This window comes from Leptinotarsa decemlineata, unplaced genomic scaffold (genome assembly GCF_025532065.1).
Source record: "Leptinotarsa decemlineata unplaced genomic scaffold, Ldec_3_MD MMD2_tig00000035_RagTag_RagTag, whole genome shotgun sequence".
In the NCBI taxonomy this organism is placed as follows: domain Eukaryota; kingdom Metazoa; phylum Arthropoda; class Insecta; order Coleoptera; family Chrysomelidae; genus Leptinotarsa; species Leptinotarsa decemlineata.
This window is the reverse complement of record NW_027412540.1, coordinates 24,986,911-25,002,379: the sequence shown is the minus strand read 5'-3', so window position 1 is coordinate 25,002,379 and position 15,469 is coordinate 24,986,911. Positions and strand designations below refer to the sequence as shown.

Here is a 15,469-nt window from a genome sequence, read left to right as displayed (position 1 = left end):
GTCACTTTCAATATTGCATATATCCGGACATAACGGACATCGGTCCGTTTAAAGTTAGTCAAAATCGAGTCCAAAGAAGTCAGTTACAAACAAACATACAAGTGGAGATAATAAAAGCGTGCTTAAAACAATAACGATCGAAAAATAGTAGTATTATTGTGAAAAAAGCGTGGGCACTAGATATACAAAAAATATGGCAAAAAGCGCCCAAGCTTATTTCTTTTTTATTATTTTTAACTTTTTAGTTCGATGTTCTTTAAAAGCGTGTTCTTTAGTTTTTTTATTCTATATTTATTTTAAATTTTTTAGTTGGATATTTTTTAAAAGCGTGTTTTTTAGTTTTTTTAGATTATATTTATTTATTTTGATTTTCTTTTGAACAACCTATCAAGAAAGTTACGTACAGCGCCATCTGCCCGCGAATAGATCAAGCAATAATGCCGATCATTCTGCCAATACAGATCCCGAGCTTGAAAGTTACAAACATACATACAAACAAACATACATACATACATAGATACAGGTGAAGCTAATATAAAGAGTGTAAAAATGATGCAGAATCGTGAAAAGTTGAGAACATCTGAAAAAGATATCCACTGTTTGTCCCACTTCTCTGGATATTTCCAGGACAAAGCCCTCTTGGAACTGTCTAGAGCTCTCGTCAAAAGTATACATCAGGCTTGTCAAATAATTGATTGTGTAAAAATTCAACGATAAATGAATACCTTGGATGGACATACTAAAAAGTAGTGTTTAGATGGAGTTTATACATTTGAGATTATCATTTATGCAAAGATTTAGAAAAAGTATAAAATTATGAATCGATATGGCATATCCCAACGGTAATATTCTTGAACGATACCTAACGAATAAAATAGAAGAAATCAATGTGTTTCCAGTCCACATTCGCCAAATTCAATAGAATTTATATAAATAAATATAATATTGTATATTAATTTATTTATCTTTTAGGTGTACAATTAACTCAAACAGACACATTGTACAAATAAGACAAGTCACGGCTATGCAAAGCGAACAGGATAAAATACATCATAAAACGTCTATATAAATATAGACATACATCAAAGTTAATATCATTAGAAAAGCTAATACAAGCACTAGATCATTGTCATTATATCTAGAGTTGGGCAGCCATATATTCATCCATAGAATAGAATGTGTTTGAGATAAGATGATTTTTTGGGTATTTTTTGAAAGTATTATAATCGAAAGCTTTAACTTGAGGAGGCAAGATATTATAACAGTCAACGTTTATAGAATATGCATTCATTTGGTAACATATAGGAAAAGAGGTCATTGATATATATATATTATGAATAAGAGGGGCCTCAGAACTGAGCCCTGGGGACCTCCATATTTGACAATTTCGAGATTGGACACATTTTCAGCATCCAGTTCTATGTACTGTTTTCGGTTCTCTAGGTAGGACGAAAAAAGAGCTAGTGGCACACCTCTTACACCATAGTACTCATGTTTACTGATCAATAAAGAGTGAGACACACAATCAAATGCCTTGGTCAGGTCACATAAAACGACTGCAGTATGTTTCCTATTTTCAAAGCCTTCCACAATCTTCTCGACAACTTTCTTCAATGCATTTATTGTGGAAGTTGACTTCCTAAATCCAAATTGATTGGGGTTGAATAAATTTCTTCATTGAAAGTCCATATAGAGCCTGTTTTTAAGTATAATTTCAAAAAGTTTACCGAATATGGGAACAATTGCTATGGGGCGAGAGTTGTCCATATTTTCTGTCACCTTTTTTAAATACAATGAACAACCTACAAGTTTTACCTGAAATACAATGAAGCAGTTAATAAGTGTGTTGTTATAACCGCTCATAGCGTAGCAGGTGTCTTGCATAAGGCTCAACAGCTGACGTCTTCAAGAATTGATGTTCCGAAAGTCAAGACTGAACAGCAAGTGAATGCACTTAGCACCAAAAGACGACGAATATGCTTGAGTTACTGTTATTTGAATTAGATGATGAGGTGAATAAGGTTATATTATTGAACGAAAATAATTTTTTGTAAAGGAATTTATGAGTTTTTATTGACCTTTTTGGAATACTTTCACCTTTCCACAAGCTTAAAAATTATTTCTCGGTTTTTAACGGTCTTCGTCGACTTCATCGAAACCCGAGCACTCAATTTTTATGGTGACGGAATTTATCGACTTCTGTTACGTAGGCAAAAGTGCGCTCATCTCGATTAAATTGAGTAAGTATTCACTGAGATATAACAGTTTAAAGTAGACTCATAAAAACGGACAAAACTTTTGAAACAACCTAATATCTACTATTACTTCAGACACCAACAATAGTCCATTTTAACGTTCTGCGTGTATGTGTTACATCCAGACCACAAATAATGCAATTTTCACTTTCACTTTTTTCTTTCTATACAAATTGACGCCTCGCACGTATAACCATTTACTATTTACGAACAATTTCATGCTTTGTGAAAACAATGGCATTATTCAGAGGTCTAGAAAAGAACGAATAACACGATTGAATATTGCAGCAAAATGAGTGCGAATTTTACGGGTGTGAAGTTATCCACATCCATAAAGTACACTGAGAAAAAGATATCGCATTATTATTTTTTCATTTATCGACTCTGCACACCTACCATTTTTCAATATGATACGCTTATTGAATGAATTAGTAAAAAACAGAGCCGTCCTAGTTCATTAAACTGTCTGAAGGGGTGAATTTTTTTTGTGATTAGAATACTGAATTTTTTTTAAAAAAGGATAACATTCAAATAAAATTACAGTTTCGTATACAAATCAATTCAAAGAACTATGATTATAAAAAAAAGGAAAGAAGAAAAAAAAATCACATCAAAGGTGCTGCTTCGTTCCCTCCTGTTTATAAAAGAGGACATATGCCTCATGTGAAAATAGGGTGGAAATATTTTAAAAAATCGTAACATGAAAAATCGACTTTGTACACCTACAAAATTGAGATATGTTATTCCTGATGATCTATTCGACTGAAAAAACTTCACGTTATAATTTTCCAGGCCGTCTGAGGGGGTGAAAATGGGGTGGAAATTTGAAAAAATCATATATTTGAAAATTGAATTTGTACACCTACAAGATTGAGATATGTTATTCCTGACACCCGATTTGACGAGAAAAACTTTACGTTATAGTTTTCCAGGCCGTCTGAGGCAGTCGAATTGATCATCAGGAATAACATATCTCAATTTTGTAGGTGAATGAAGTCGATTTTTCATGTTGAGACATTTTTTGATATTTTCACCCCCTCAAACGGCCTGGAAAACTATGACGTGATGTTTTTTTCTGTCGAATAGATCGACATGGATAACATATCTCAAACTTTCAGGTGTACACATTCAATTTTCGAAGATACGATTTTTTCAACTTTCCACCCTATTTTCACCCCCTCAGACGGCCTGGAAAACTATAACGGAAGTTTTTCTCGTCAAATCGGGTATCAGGAATAACATCTCCTAATCTTGTAGGTGTACAAACTCAAGTTTAGAATATATGATTTTTTCAAATTTCCACCCCATTTTCACCCCCGCAGACGGCCTGGAAAACTATAACGTGAAGTTTTTTCAGTCGAATTGATCATCAGAAATAACATATCACAATTTTGTAGGTGTACAAAGTCGATTTTTCATGTTACGATTTTTTTAAATATTTCCACCCTATTTTCACCCCTTCAGACAGTTTAATAAACTAGGGCGGCTCTGTTTTTTTATTAATTCAGTCAATAAGCGTATCATATAGAAAAATGGTAGGTGTGCAGAGTCGATAAATGAAAAAATAATAATGCGATATTTTTTTCTCAGTGTACTTTGTGGATGTGGATAACTTCACACCCGTCGAATTTTTTAGTCATAAACTGCCAAATTACTTTCAACTCGTTCAAATTTTGGCCTCGAAATTTACACGTGGTATGAAACCGAACTGACTAGAAACATGTATTTATTGTAGATAGTACGGAAGTGCCTCATTGACCTTCGAAATGTAGGAATACAAACAAAACGCATTCACCTCGTGCAAAACCTTAATTGAGTTTATTTAGATAGTTTCATTGTATAATTTTATTTCTTCCGCTAATCCTGTTCGTCTTCATTTACACGATAATTCTTTTGATGCGGATTCATATAGTAGACAGCAAATATACAGTGCGGTCCATATGTATGGAATAAATTCATTTTTAGCGTTATTATGTACCATGTGAAAAAAACCTGAAACAGGTCGATTTTTATTCTTAAATTGACAATTTACAGTATGAAAATATTATCCCCCTCCAGCACCCCTTTTGAATTATAAGCACCCCCTCGAAAATTTTAAATAGCAAAGGGGGTCGTGTGGCACCTTGTTGGAAAGGGATTTTAGTCCTCTGTTCAGCAATATAAAGATTTTCAAGTTTGGTGCAATCATAACTGAGAAAATTGATTTTTAGGAATTAAATTTTGATAATGTCTCTAGGTATCACAAAACTTTACGTAGAATGAAAATAATAATGCCACATAATATTTAGAATGTATTTTTCAATGTACTTTACAATTAAATTAAATGTTCAAAATGACCTCCATTAACCTCTTGACAATAACCGAGGCGATTTTGGAATTCTCGTACAACATTTTGTATGACCTCGGGGGTTATTTTGTTGATTTCTTCCGTTATCCTAACTTTTAAATCAGCAATATTGTTTGGTCTATTAAAATATACTCTAGATTTTAAATAACCCCATAAGAAGTGATCGATAGGAGTCAAATCGGGAGATCTAGCCGGCCATTCGATCGTTCCACGTCTTTCAATCCACCAATTGGGAAAAACCTCGTTTAAATAATTTCTAAATGTACGTGCAAAATGCGGTGGAGCTCCGTCTTGTTGGTAGTAAATAGTTCGATCTATCTCATTTGGATGATTAACATCAGGAAAATGTATTTGTAATGTAGGCACTAAAAAGTTAATCAAAAAATCTAGATAAACCTCACCATTAACAGTGCCCTCAAAAAAATAAGGGCCAATAAGTTTATTGTTAATGATACCCACCCAATCTTTAACTTTTTTAGGATATTGAGTGTGAGTCGCACACATCCAGTGAGGATTTTCTCTGCTCCAATATCTACAGTTCTGTCTGTTAACTGTTCCGTTTAAATGAAACGTCGCTTCATCAGAAAACACTATTTTGTTTATGAACTGCAAATCTGCGTTCATTCTGTCCATCATCAATTCACAAAATTCTTGCCTTCTATCAGGATCAACTTCATTTAACTCCTGAACCAACTGAACTTTGTAAGGGTGGTATTTTTCTTTATGCAAAACTCTCAAAATAGATGATTTACTTACGTCATTGTCGGCGGCAAGTTCTCGAGTTGTCTTATGAGGATTTTCCTCAATCTCTAGAAGTACATCTAACTTTTTTCATCAGTAAATTGAACATTTCTCCCTGGTTTTCCAATATTTTTCACATGTCCAGTTTCACGAAACTTTTTTTCAATTTTGCTAACAGTAGACTGCGACACGTGTTGACCAGGGTATTTATTATTGAAAATTTCACAAACCTACTTTTTGAGTTCTTGTTTTATTACCACAACCAATCATAATTAAAATGTATATTCTTTGAATCTCGGACAAATGAGCCATAATTAAATTTAATACGCCCACAAATATTATACTGACGTCTTTTAGTAACTTTAAATACCTAAATGACAGCAGCCTACTAGATTCACATCAATTGTTTATTTGTCTTTTTGTCTAATATTTTAGTATCTTCAAAGATTTTTTCCAGGATTCAAGGTTAGTAAGGAGCGTGTTACAGGGATGGTCTGTTTAATAGATCAGGTTATTGTCAATAAGTGAATAATGGTGGTCATTTTGAACATTTAATTTAATTGTAAAAATTAATTTTCTCAGTTATGATTGAACTCAAAAAACTTTATATTGCTGAACAGAGGACTAAAATCCCTTTCCAACAAGGTGCCACACGACCCCCTTTGCTATTTAAAATTTTCGAGGGGGTGCTTATAATTCAGAAGGGGTGCTGGAGGGGAATAATATTTTCATACTGTAAATTGTCAATTTACACATAGTACATAATAACGCTAAAAATGAATTTATTCCATACATATGAACCGCACTGTATACACGAAAGAATCTTCTTTCATTATCTTCTGATTATTTTTTATTTGACTTATAATTGACTGAGCTGCTATTTTTCCGAAATGTCACTAATATATAACCTCAAAATGTAGAAAAGTCACCAGAGAACGAATACATTGTTGAATAAAGTTTTTATAAGAAAAATGTTGATTACCAAACTGAGAAAAATATCAGTCCATTTATTCCGGTGAATTGTTTTTTCTGGAACAATTTTTAATATTCAGTCATTCATTTTTGAACAATGAAAGTTCGAACACTGAATGATTCAACAGAAATAACTACAAAAAACATTTCCAAGCAAAGGATATCCTTTTATACTGTAAACAAAGACAACCAATATTTAAATTATCCAAAAATAGATTCCACCTATGAAGAAATGTCATTGCATCATCGATCAAAATATAGTTATCAATCGTTATTGGGTATTTGAGACAAAACCGTAACATATGTCTTGCAGATGTAGATGTATTCACATTATATTTGTATGTAGGTTTCGTAAAATCCACAAAAAATGCACCTATAAAATAGTTACCTATTTTACGTACATTCATCTATGCATAATTCAAATGAATGATTACAAAATTTCAGCTAATGAACCGGGTAATGAACCATTACGTTATTTTACAACTGACGCAGACACTTGTTTTAAAAATAATGGTGCTGTAGTAGCTGAAGCTGCTCAACGGGTTTTTTTTTAACGGGAGCCGAATGAGAAGTAGGTACAGCATGAATCTTCTAAATAATACCAACAAAAAAGGAAATGAAACGAGGACAACTGAGAGCTGGTTTCCTACGATGAGTTTTTCAATTTTATATTGCTTTAAATGAAATATATAAATGTCGAGATGGATGTGAATATGTTGAACATTTGGATCAAAATGTCGGCCTCAATTCTACTGGTGAGAAATACGATGAATAATGAATTGTTTCATCAACCTTTTGCAGGTGAAAATGAGTTGCTTTCAAAACCTTTTCAGGCGGTTCATCTCCTAATGCAATTAAATTAATACATATTGTAACAAATTAAAGAATTTACTGTATTAAACAAATTTATTTCCAACAATCACTATCACAAACTAATTTATTTACAACACATAGCAACTAACGCCTAATTTATTTTCACTATTTGAATTCCTTGTTTAACCGCTCGATTCAATTTCTGAACTCAACTGCCCTCTTGGGTCAAGAAGCCGGCCTTATATATTGGTAACGATCGTTCTAGAATTCTGCAGTCGTTTCGGTACTGAACTACTGAGTTTAACCAGGGGTTGCCGATTGCATTCCTTTTGCGGTGATGTCATATCGGTCAGGGGCGGCTTTAGATTCGTTACAATATATAAGGTATTTCATTAAGCGCTTCCCATCTTCAAATTTTAATAAAAAAGTGTGTGTGAGATATTATCGATCATTTTCATCCGTTTGAAAGAGACCTTTTGATGACATCATATGAGGAATATAACATCGTTCAAATGTCCGCCACGGCTTCTCTGGATGGAGCGCATCCGAAACGTCCACTTTTCACGACTCTTGGCGCATAAATCAGACTGAATTTTACCGATGGCAAGGGTTATGTTGGCTTCGAAGACCGCTGTGGTTTGTGTGGCTTATTCGCATACACCTGCGACTTGAGAGAACCCCACAAAAACGATCTCTGCTCCCGAGTCCATTCAGCGAATACACGTCGTTGTCTATGATCGTTTATTTACAGGTCCGGGGTCAGTTGAATTTTGTATGGGTGCAGGCCCGTCACGACGCTAAATCCGCCAAGTTGTGGTCTGCGAATGGCCGAGTTCCTATGAGCGACGCGGAATCGACTGCACACTCTCACAGACAGCAACAACCAATTTGACGGATGTAGCTTCAACCTATATACGAGTAATAGAAGTGTTTAGCCAAATTGCTGTTGACCTGTTTGTGAGTTTTTGCATGCTAACCCCAAAAACGGTTCAACCGATTTGGGTGCGATTTTCACCATTGTGTTAGGATTTATTCAACATTCAATGCTGAACTTTTCCCATCGGTTCCTCATTAAAAAAGTTTGTTGGGAAAAAACCATTGAAATAGTGTTCATTTGATTTGGCTGAAACTTTGATTAAATCACTTTGATTATTCAGAAGATTATCATATTTTTCAGCACATACTGTAAAATGAAAGTACAACAAAGTATACCGGAGGAGTCAAGTCAGCTTTCAGATTGTTCGTGAAACAAACCAAAAACAATGAAATTATCACAGTGAACTTAGGTAGTTATTATTGAAAGAATGACTAATTAGTTTGAATTCGACTGAATAAATGTAAAACTTTTGGAAGCCCGGCCAAGGTTGTTTTATATTTAAAGTATCAGGTGTTCGTTCTCTCTTACTGGAATTTCCTAATTGCGATGAATAAATTTAGAAGATTTTTCAGGAGATAATTTTTTATAAATATTGTTCCGGTAATGTATTGTTTCTTAGACAACGGTTGTTGAAATTTTAAACAAAACACGTTTTTATATGATTATGGGTGAATCTACAACAGTTTTTGTAGATTCACCTGATTTTAAAATTGTCTACTTAGTGGCTAATTTACATATCAATAAAAAATGTATTAATGTGTGATTGCTGAACATGCAATAAAATGATTTAAATTTATTCTGCAGGGCAAAGTGAAGCTACAAAAGCGTCAGTGGCAAAAATTCTATGGTCAATAACGTTGGCTGAACTGAATCCTAATTAAGGCTTCGATCAAGGCTAAGTGAACCTCCCATCCCAAAAAATAATATTGCCATATTGAAAATTGGATGAGAGTAATCACAATATTAATATAAAATAATAATTTTTTAGAAAAGTTCAACACCTCCACATGAAATTAGTTCCTGAACACACCGTTACATTTTTCGCGTAATCAAGAAACACCCTGTATTGAAGTAGGTGGATGTTTATTATTCAATTTTATTTATCTGACCTTCTATAGTAGTAATCAGTTGAAAATGAAATATATGAATACAAAATCAGTTTTCGAAGGTAGAATAACATTTCCAAAGTCGATTTGTATGAAATGAAAACAGTGTGAATTTATGTCCTCGTATAGTATTATAACTTAGTGACTAAATAGAGGATAATCAACTTTTTATGAGTATTACTCTTACCAAAAAAAAGTCTGGTAAAATCAATTCCACTTTGAAATATTAGGTAGATATTCAAGAATATTTACTATTGCGATCGGAATAAGCGTTTGTGTTTACAATACGTAAGAACCTATCTAGGTTGACCTCATTTATCAAAACACCTGCCACTATTCTACCTATATAGTTTGTTAATCATGATATAGAAGTTGTATAGTTCAAGTAAAACATCTCCACTTTAATAATATGGTTAGGGAGCTAACTAATTTCGTTTTTTAATAATCATTTCTGATTACATAAGAATCATAATAACTATTTAATATATAATAAAAATATATATAATAATATAAATAATAACTATTTCGTTTATATAGGTGAGTAGGAAAGTGGAAATTCAAATAACAGGGATTCAAATATACAATCGATCGCTTCAAAAACACTTCACTTTCATCGAAAACTTCTGATAATTCCTCTTCCATATCCTCTGTTTCACTATATTTCTCGTCATTTAAATCAATGATGAATCTATTTCCACCATTGATATGGAAGTGTCCAATCTCCATATAGTCTTTTCCAACTAAAATTACTTTTTAAATCCTTTTCTGCCAGTCTTCTTCGGTAATATTACATACTTCTTTTTTAATTAGCTCTATTACCTTCTTATCAAATTTTGGAAAATTATTTTTACGCGTGATGCTTTGTTTCAATTTTTCCCAAATCAACTCGATGGGATTAAAAAATAGGGGGGAAGTCTCAGTATGGTGTGTCCATACTTTTCAGCAATACTCTCAAGAGCATATACTTTTTCAAATGTTTTTGTCTGTAAAACTTCAAGTAGTTGGTTTTTGGTATAGTTATCTTCAAAATACAAATTGTTACCCATTAAAAAACTTTGTATTTCATCTTTCTTCGAATTTTTATTCGGTACTTTGAAGAGCTATAAATGATAGGAAGCCTTGTCAAGAACTATTACACTATTGGCATCCAAATTTGGGATCAATGTGTTTTCAAACCATTCTTCGAAAATATTAGTCAGTCCCCAAGTTTTTTTCCACATAATTTCAAAGAATTCGGACCCATCCTTTACTCCCTCCGCAATGTACAATGATTAGTCGCGATCCTTCGTTTGCAAAAATGTTAGGCGTACACATTATCGAACCACCATCAGTCCATCTTTTCGTAACTGTGTCGTGAGTGTCATACCAAATTTCGTCCAAATAGAAAATTTGCCGTTGTTCTTGCCTACATTTAGTTATTTGTTCTAAGTATTTGTCACGCAATTCCACTATTCTTCTGCTTTCCATAATTGCTTGAGAAACGTTTGTTTATTATTTTAAATCCAAATCCTAGTTTTTTTATCCAGTCCTGAAAAGTTTTGTCACAGCAGCTCACGTTATGGCCGAAAGTATTCAATTTCTTCCTTATGATTTCAGTTGTAGGAATCTCATTGCTTTTGTAACAGTCGTATATTGTTTTTTTCAGTGATTTTATTAGATGAGCATCTAAAGGTTTTTGTAATCCCATATCACATCGCGTTTTGCGTTCATAAAGTTTGTTTTTGACTATTTTACGTACAGCTGAGATAGAAATTTCGGTCAAATCTGATGTTGGAATAGTTTGTTTCCCTCGAAAGCAAACTTGAGATGTAGATACATTGAAACATGTTGTCTGTGTTTCAATATTCAAATGCATCCGAATCTTGTTCACTGGTATCTCTTTTTCGCATTGTTTACAATCGTATTGGAATCACTACACTGGAAAAAGTCGTTATTACTATTATTACTTGTCCAAGCACGCCACATTAAAATTAAAATAATAATTTCAACACTGAAATCGCGATCAATTCCTGAACTGAACACGACGGCGATAACCATCCCGGCATTCCCCGATTTCTATTCGTCACCGTAACATGACTTCAAATTTAATTTCATGACTCTTCAGCCAATCATAAACTCGGTTTTTCTATGTGTTGTTTTTTTTGGCCTTAGAGAGTTCCCTCAACTTTGAGAGTACACAATATCGTTCACTTCGACTATACCAACGCGACATCTACAAAAAACATTCAGATAATCTTGACAACTAACAATTTGCGACAAAAAACTGTCAAGCTATCGTTGAAAAATGCCGAGAGGAGCATTTATTATTACTATGACAATGAACAAATGAAAGCTAGACTCATAACTTATGTAGAGCTTACATCAAGCCACAGGAATATCAAAGTTAAACCACTCAAGTTATAAAAACATCGAGAAAATGGTAAAAAAACCACTCTACATAATATTATAGAACAAAGTTTCCCCGCAGCGTTAGTCAGTCTATCTAAACGCAATAAATTTAAAAACTGCCGAATGCTTTTCCATACCGCTTTCACCAAAAAATGACTTTTGTTTTCTACTTCGTCACCAATGTATGGGTTACTTCAAGAAAAGAAAATTTAAAAAAATCAATAAGTCCATTCAAAAATGTTTCAACGACCAACAAGAGGTTAATCACTCCCCATTGTTGAACCTTTTTCATAATGCCAATAATTATATTCTCATTCAAAATTTACCCACTGTCTTAGAACTTAGATTGTAATTGTTTTTACAAACTCTACCTGTTATCACGAAATGTACCTGCTGTTCAAGAACTGAGATTGTAATTTGTTCAACAAATTCTACCTGTTACTATTTATCAATCAAGAGGGGTAACTTGCTGTTCAGCGACGATCAAATAATTTGCTTCAAATTTTGTGTACAAAATGGAATCCAGTGCTTGGAAACACGAAAAAGCTACCGTGATACCGAAACATGTGATATATTTTTGAAAATTAAAATTTGTGAAGATCAAATCGTAAGGTGTAGTTTATGAAATTGGCCGAGTAACGGCCAAATCAGTCAGAAAAGAAAACATGACTCAGCCACCGTATTCAACAGATTTGCCCCCCTGCGACTTTTTCCAGTCCCCAAGATTAAAGACACCCATGAAAGGGCGACATTTTGCCACGATTGAGGAGACAAAAACTAAGAGCTCAAAGTACCATCGAAGAGTGCATATTAGATATGCTTCGAGTATTGGAAAAAACGTTTTCTCCAATACTGGACTACTTTAATGGGGAGAGAATAAAAATCAATGAGTATATAAATATTTTTTGAGAAAAATGAAAATTCACCGTATTTTTTGAACAAACCTCGTAAATAAGAATTGTAGGCCAGTGTGTACTATTTATTACTATCCATGAAGCTACGGTGTCTAGAATTTAAAAAAAAATGTAAATTTTTTCCAATCATTATCATTGATACAAATGGTTCTATCAGTCCCAAAACGAAATGAAAAGAGCATCTGAAATTACTACTTTCTTTTACCAACACTGAATTACCATACGTCGCTTTTTCTTCCTCAGTTTGTACATCAAACTTTCCTAATGGAAATTGAAATCAATTCGATGAATTGGATATGTTTCACGAAGTCGTAAATGAGAGTTTAGATATGAAATTTCGTTTAATTTTTTTTATTCTTATGGATTCCTGGCTTTCATTTCTATTCTATTGAAATATCCAAGATACAGGACCTTATTGACAAACATTGGTAAAAAGAGAACATGTAAATAAATACATCCAGATAAATATACAATTACATAATTACATGAAAATAATACATGTAAATAAAATCACATCTAGGTAAATGCACACATATAATACACATCATATCGTTTCGTCATAAAAATGTTCTGTCGGATTTTAATAGGCCTTTAGATGCCAGTTTTTCATGTAACTTTTTCCTAAAAGTTTCAAGAAAAACCATGTCCTTTATAACTTCAGGAAGTTTATTATACATTTTGACACCGACGTGAATTATTGAATCTTTGATCAGTGTAGATTTAGGGATGATTAATGATAAATTCATTGCATTTCGTGCAGTGCGATTGTTATTTTCATATAAAGATTTATTCTTGTAAATGAGACATGTAGCTTCTAAAACGTAGATTGAGGTTAGTGTCAGTATTCCGTATTTCACGAAAAGAGGTTTGCAGGAAGTCAACCTGTTTACTTGGCACAAATACCGCACCGCTCGCTTTTGCAGCAAAAATACACTCTCAAAGAGTTCATTACCTACTACACGAACCCCAGAACTTGAAGTTTGACTCAATGAGAGCAAAATAGACATTTTTTGCCGCAGCATAACCTAACTCTTCAGCTGTAGACCTGGGGACAAAACAGCCGTATGGTAATTTTTTGTTTAGCATGTTGATATGATTTGTGAATTTCAAATGGGTAATTTGATGTTAAGTCCCAAGAATTTTATATTGTTCTCAAATGCTATAGAGTCGCCACCTAATTCTATATCCGGAAGAAGACATTTAAATGTTAGAAATGTTTTTTATTGAAATTTAAACACAGAAAGTTTGCATCGCACCACGACTTGATTTTTTGTAAGCAAATTCACATCTTCAGAGTACCATAGACCGATAAACCGATTTTTATTGTCTCTTCACGAAGAATTTCGTCATGATATTATGGTTGATAACAAATATATATTTTCTTGTATCAGTTTCATTCGTCAAGATTAATAATTTACCATTGATAGTGTTTTCAACAGTGTTCAGAACTGATGATTTACTAAGATATCACCTAATAATCAATTTAATTAGCTGGAGGTATTTTATTTTCAGCACATACTGTAAAGCGTAATGTGATGTACCTACTGGAGGAGATTTCAAGATAACTTTTGTATTTTTCATTGAACAAATCAAAAACAACAAATTATAACAGTGTTGAATGTAGATAATTATCTCGGTAATTATCATCACAAGAATAACTAATTTCCTAGTTCAAATTAGATAGAAAAATGTAACATTTTTGGAAGACCTGCCAAGTATCACATGTCTAATATCTCTTACTCCAGTTATGAAATGCTAGGTATTTACTATTCAATTCTACCAACAATTCAAAATAATGATATTTTGAAGAGAACAAATATATGATTAAGAAATTTTCAGCATTAAAAGGCAAATCTCCAAAGTCAATTAATGATAATCGATATTGTACGAATATTATCATTACCCAGATAGTGTAGTGAAAGTAATTCTTTTTAAAAACTATGTTTTCAAAAACTTACAATTGCGATTACAATAGAATTCATTTATAAAGATAGGTATACCTTATTTATCATAACACCTGTCACTCTTTCCATCTTTCCTATATCGTTTAATAATTTTAATTTTGAATCGGTACAGAAGTCTTAAAAAACATTCGCATGTTCTTGACAATTAACAATTTGCTGCACATACTCTCATTACAAGAAACGGTGTTTCAGCGTTTGTTGTAAAGTGCTGACAGTAGCGAAATTCTATCACTACGGCAACAAACAAAATGAAAACTCGAATCATGACATAAAGCCTACCTTAATCCTCAAGAATATCGGGGTAAATCCACTAAAGTCACAAAAATTCACTCATGCACCAAGAAAACGGAAAAAGAAACAAAAGCCGCGTCGGAAACTAGATAAAGCGCTACACCGCGTTCACTAACAGCGTTCAAGGTAAACTGAAGCCCGATGCCAAGTCCGCCAACGGTAGAAACAAGTTATGACTCGGCTGAACGGAAAAATGCGCTCTTCTTATTGGATAAAGGCCGCGAGAGAACACCGTGCGGTGCACTTTTGTTTTTCACTTCTTTTTGGCTTTGTTTGTATTAGCATCTGGCCGTTTTTAACCACGACTGCATCCTCGCACGACAACTGACAGTCAACCCTCCGCAAGGGTGCTGTGGGCGCACGAGGGCGCAAGGTGCGACGAATCATCCCGCACAGAAAGCAGCAGATTGACGACGTAATTAACAAACCCGTCAAATAAAAAAGTAGATATAGTGAATGACCCGGTTCTGGGTGAATGCCTCATTATAAAGCAAACGACATCTTTATCTGCTTGTTTGAAAGTAGGTGGCAAATGTATCTTATTACTTGTTCTCCGTTCGGATCTCCATTGCCAGATTTGAAACCTAAAAGTGTCTAGTGGTCCAGTCATCTTGTCAAAATTAGGCAATTATTTTGGAATTTGAGATAGGTACAGTCGAAGTAACCGGTATGGTACAGTCGAAGTAACCGGTATTGTGCATAGTTAAAGATGTCGGCGACCTCAAAGGCCAAAAAACCAATACAGAGAAATAAAGAGAAATAAAGCCGCTGCCAACTAGTCCACATGGACTGTAGACTTGG

At 33.6% G+C, this 15,469-nt stretch overlaps 1 protein-coding gene across 5 annotated transcripts in view; it reads right to left on the bottom strand.

Moving 5' to 3' along the window:
• Positions 1-14,810, bottom strand: part of PDZ-GEF (PDZ domain-containing guanine nucleotide exchange factor) — a 294,638-nt gene extending 279,828 nt beyond the window's left edge. For 3 of the 5 annotated variants that reach the window (XM_074172118.1, XM_074172115.1, XM_074172119.1), the window contains exon 1: positions 14,657-14,810. The gene's annotated coding sequence lies outside the window, so the exon portion shown is untranslated. The remainder of the gene's footprint in view (positions 1-14,656) is intronic. The other 2 variants (XM_074172116.1, XM_074172117.1) reach the window with 1 other exon arrangement.
• Between the last annotated feature and the right edge of the window lie 659 nt (positions 14,811-15,469).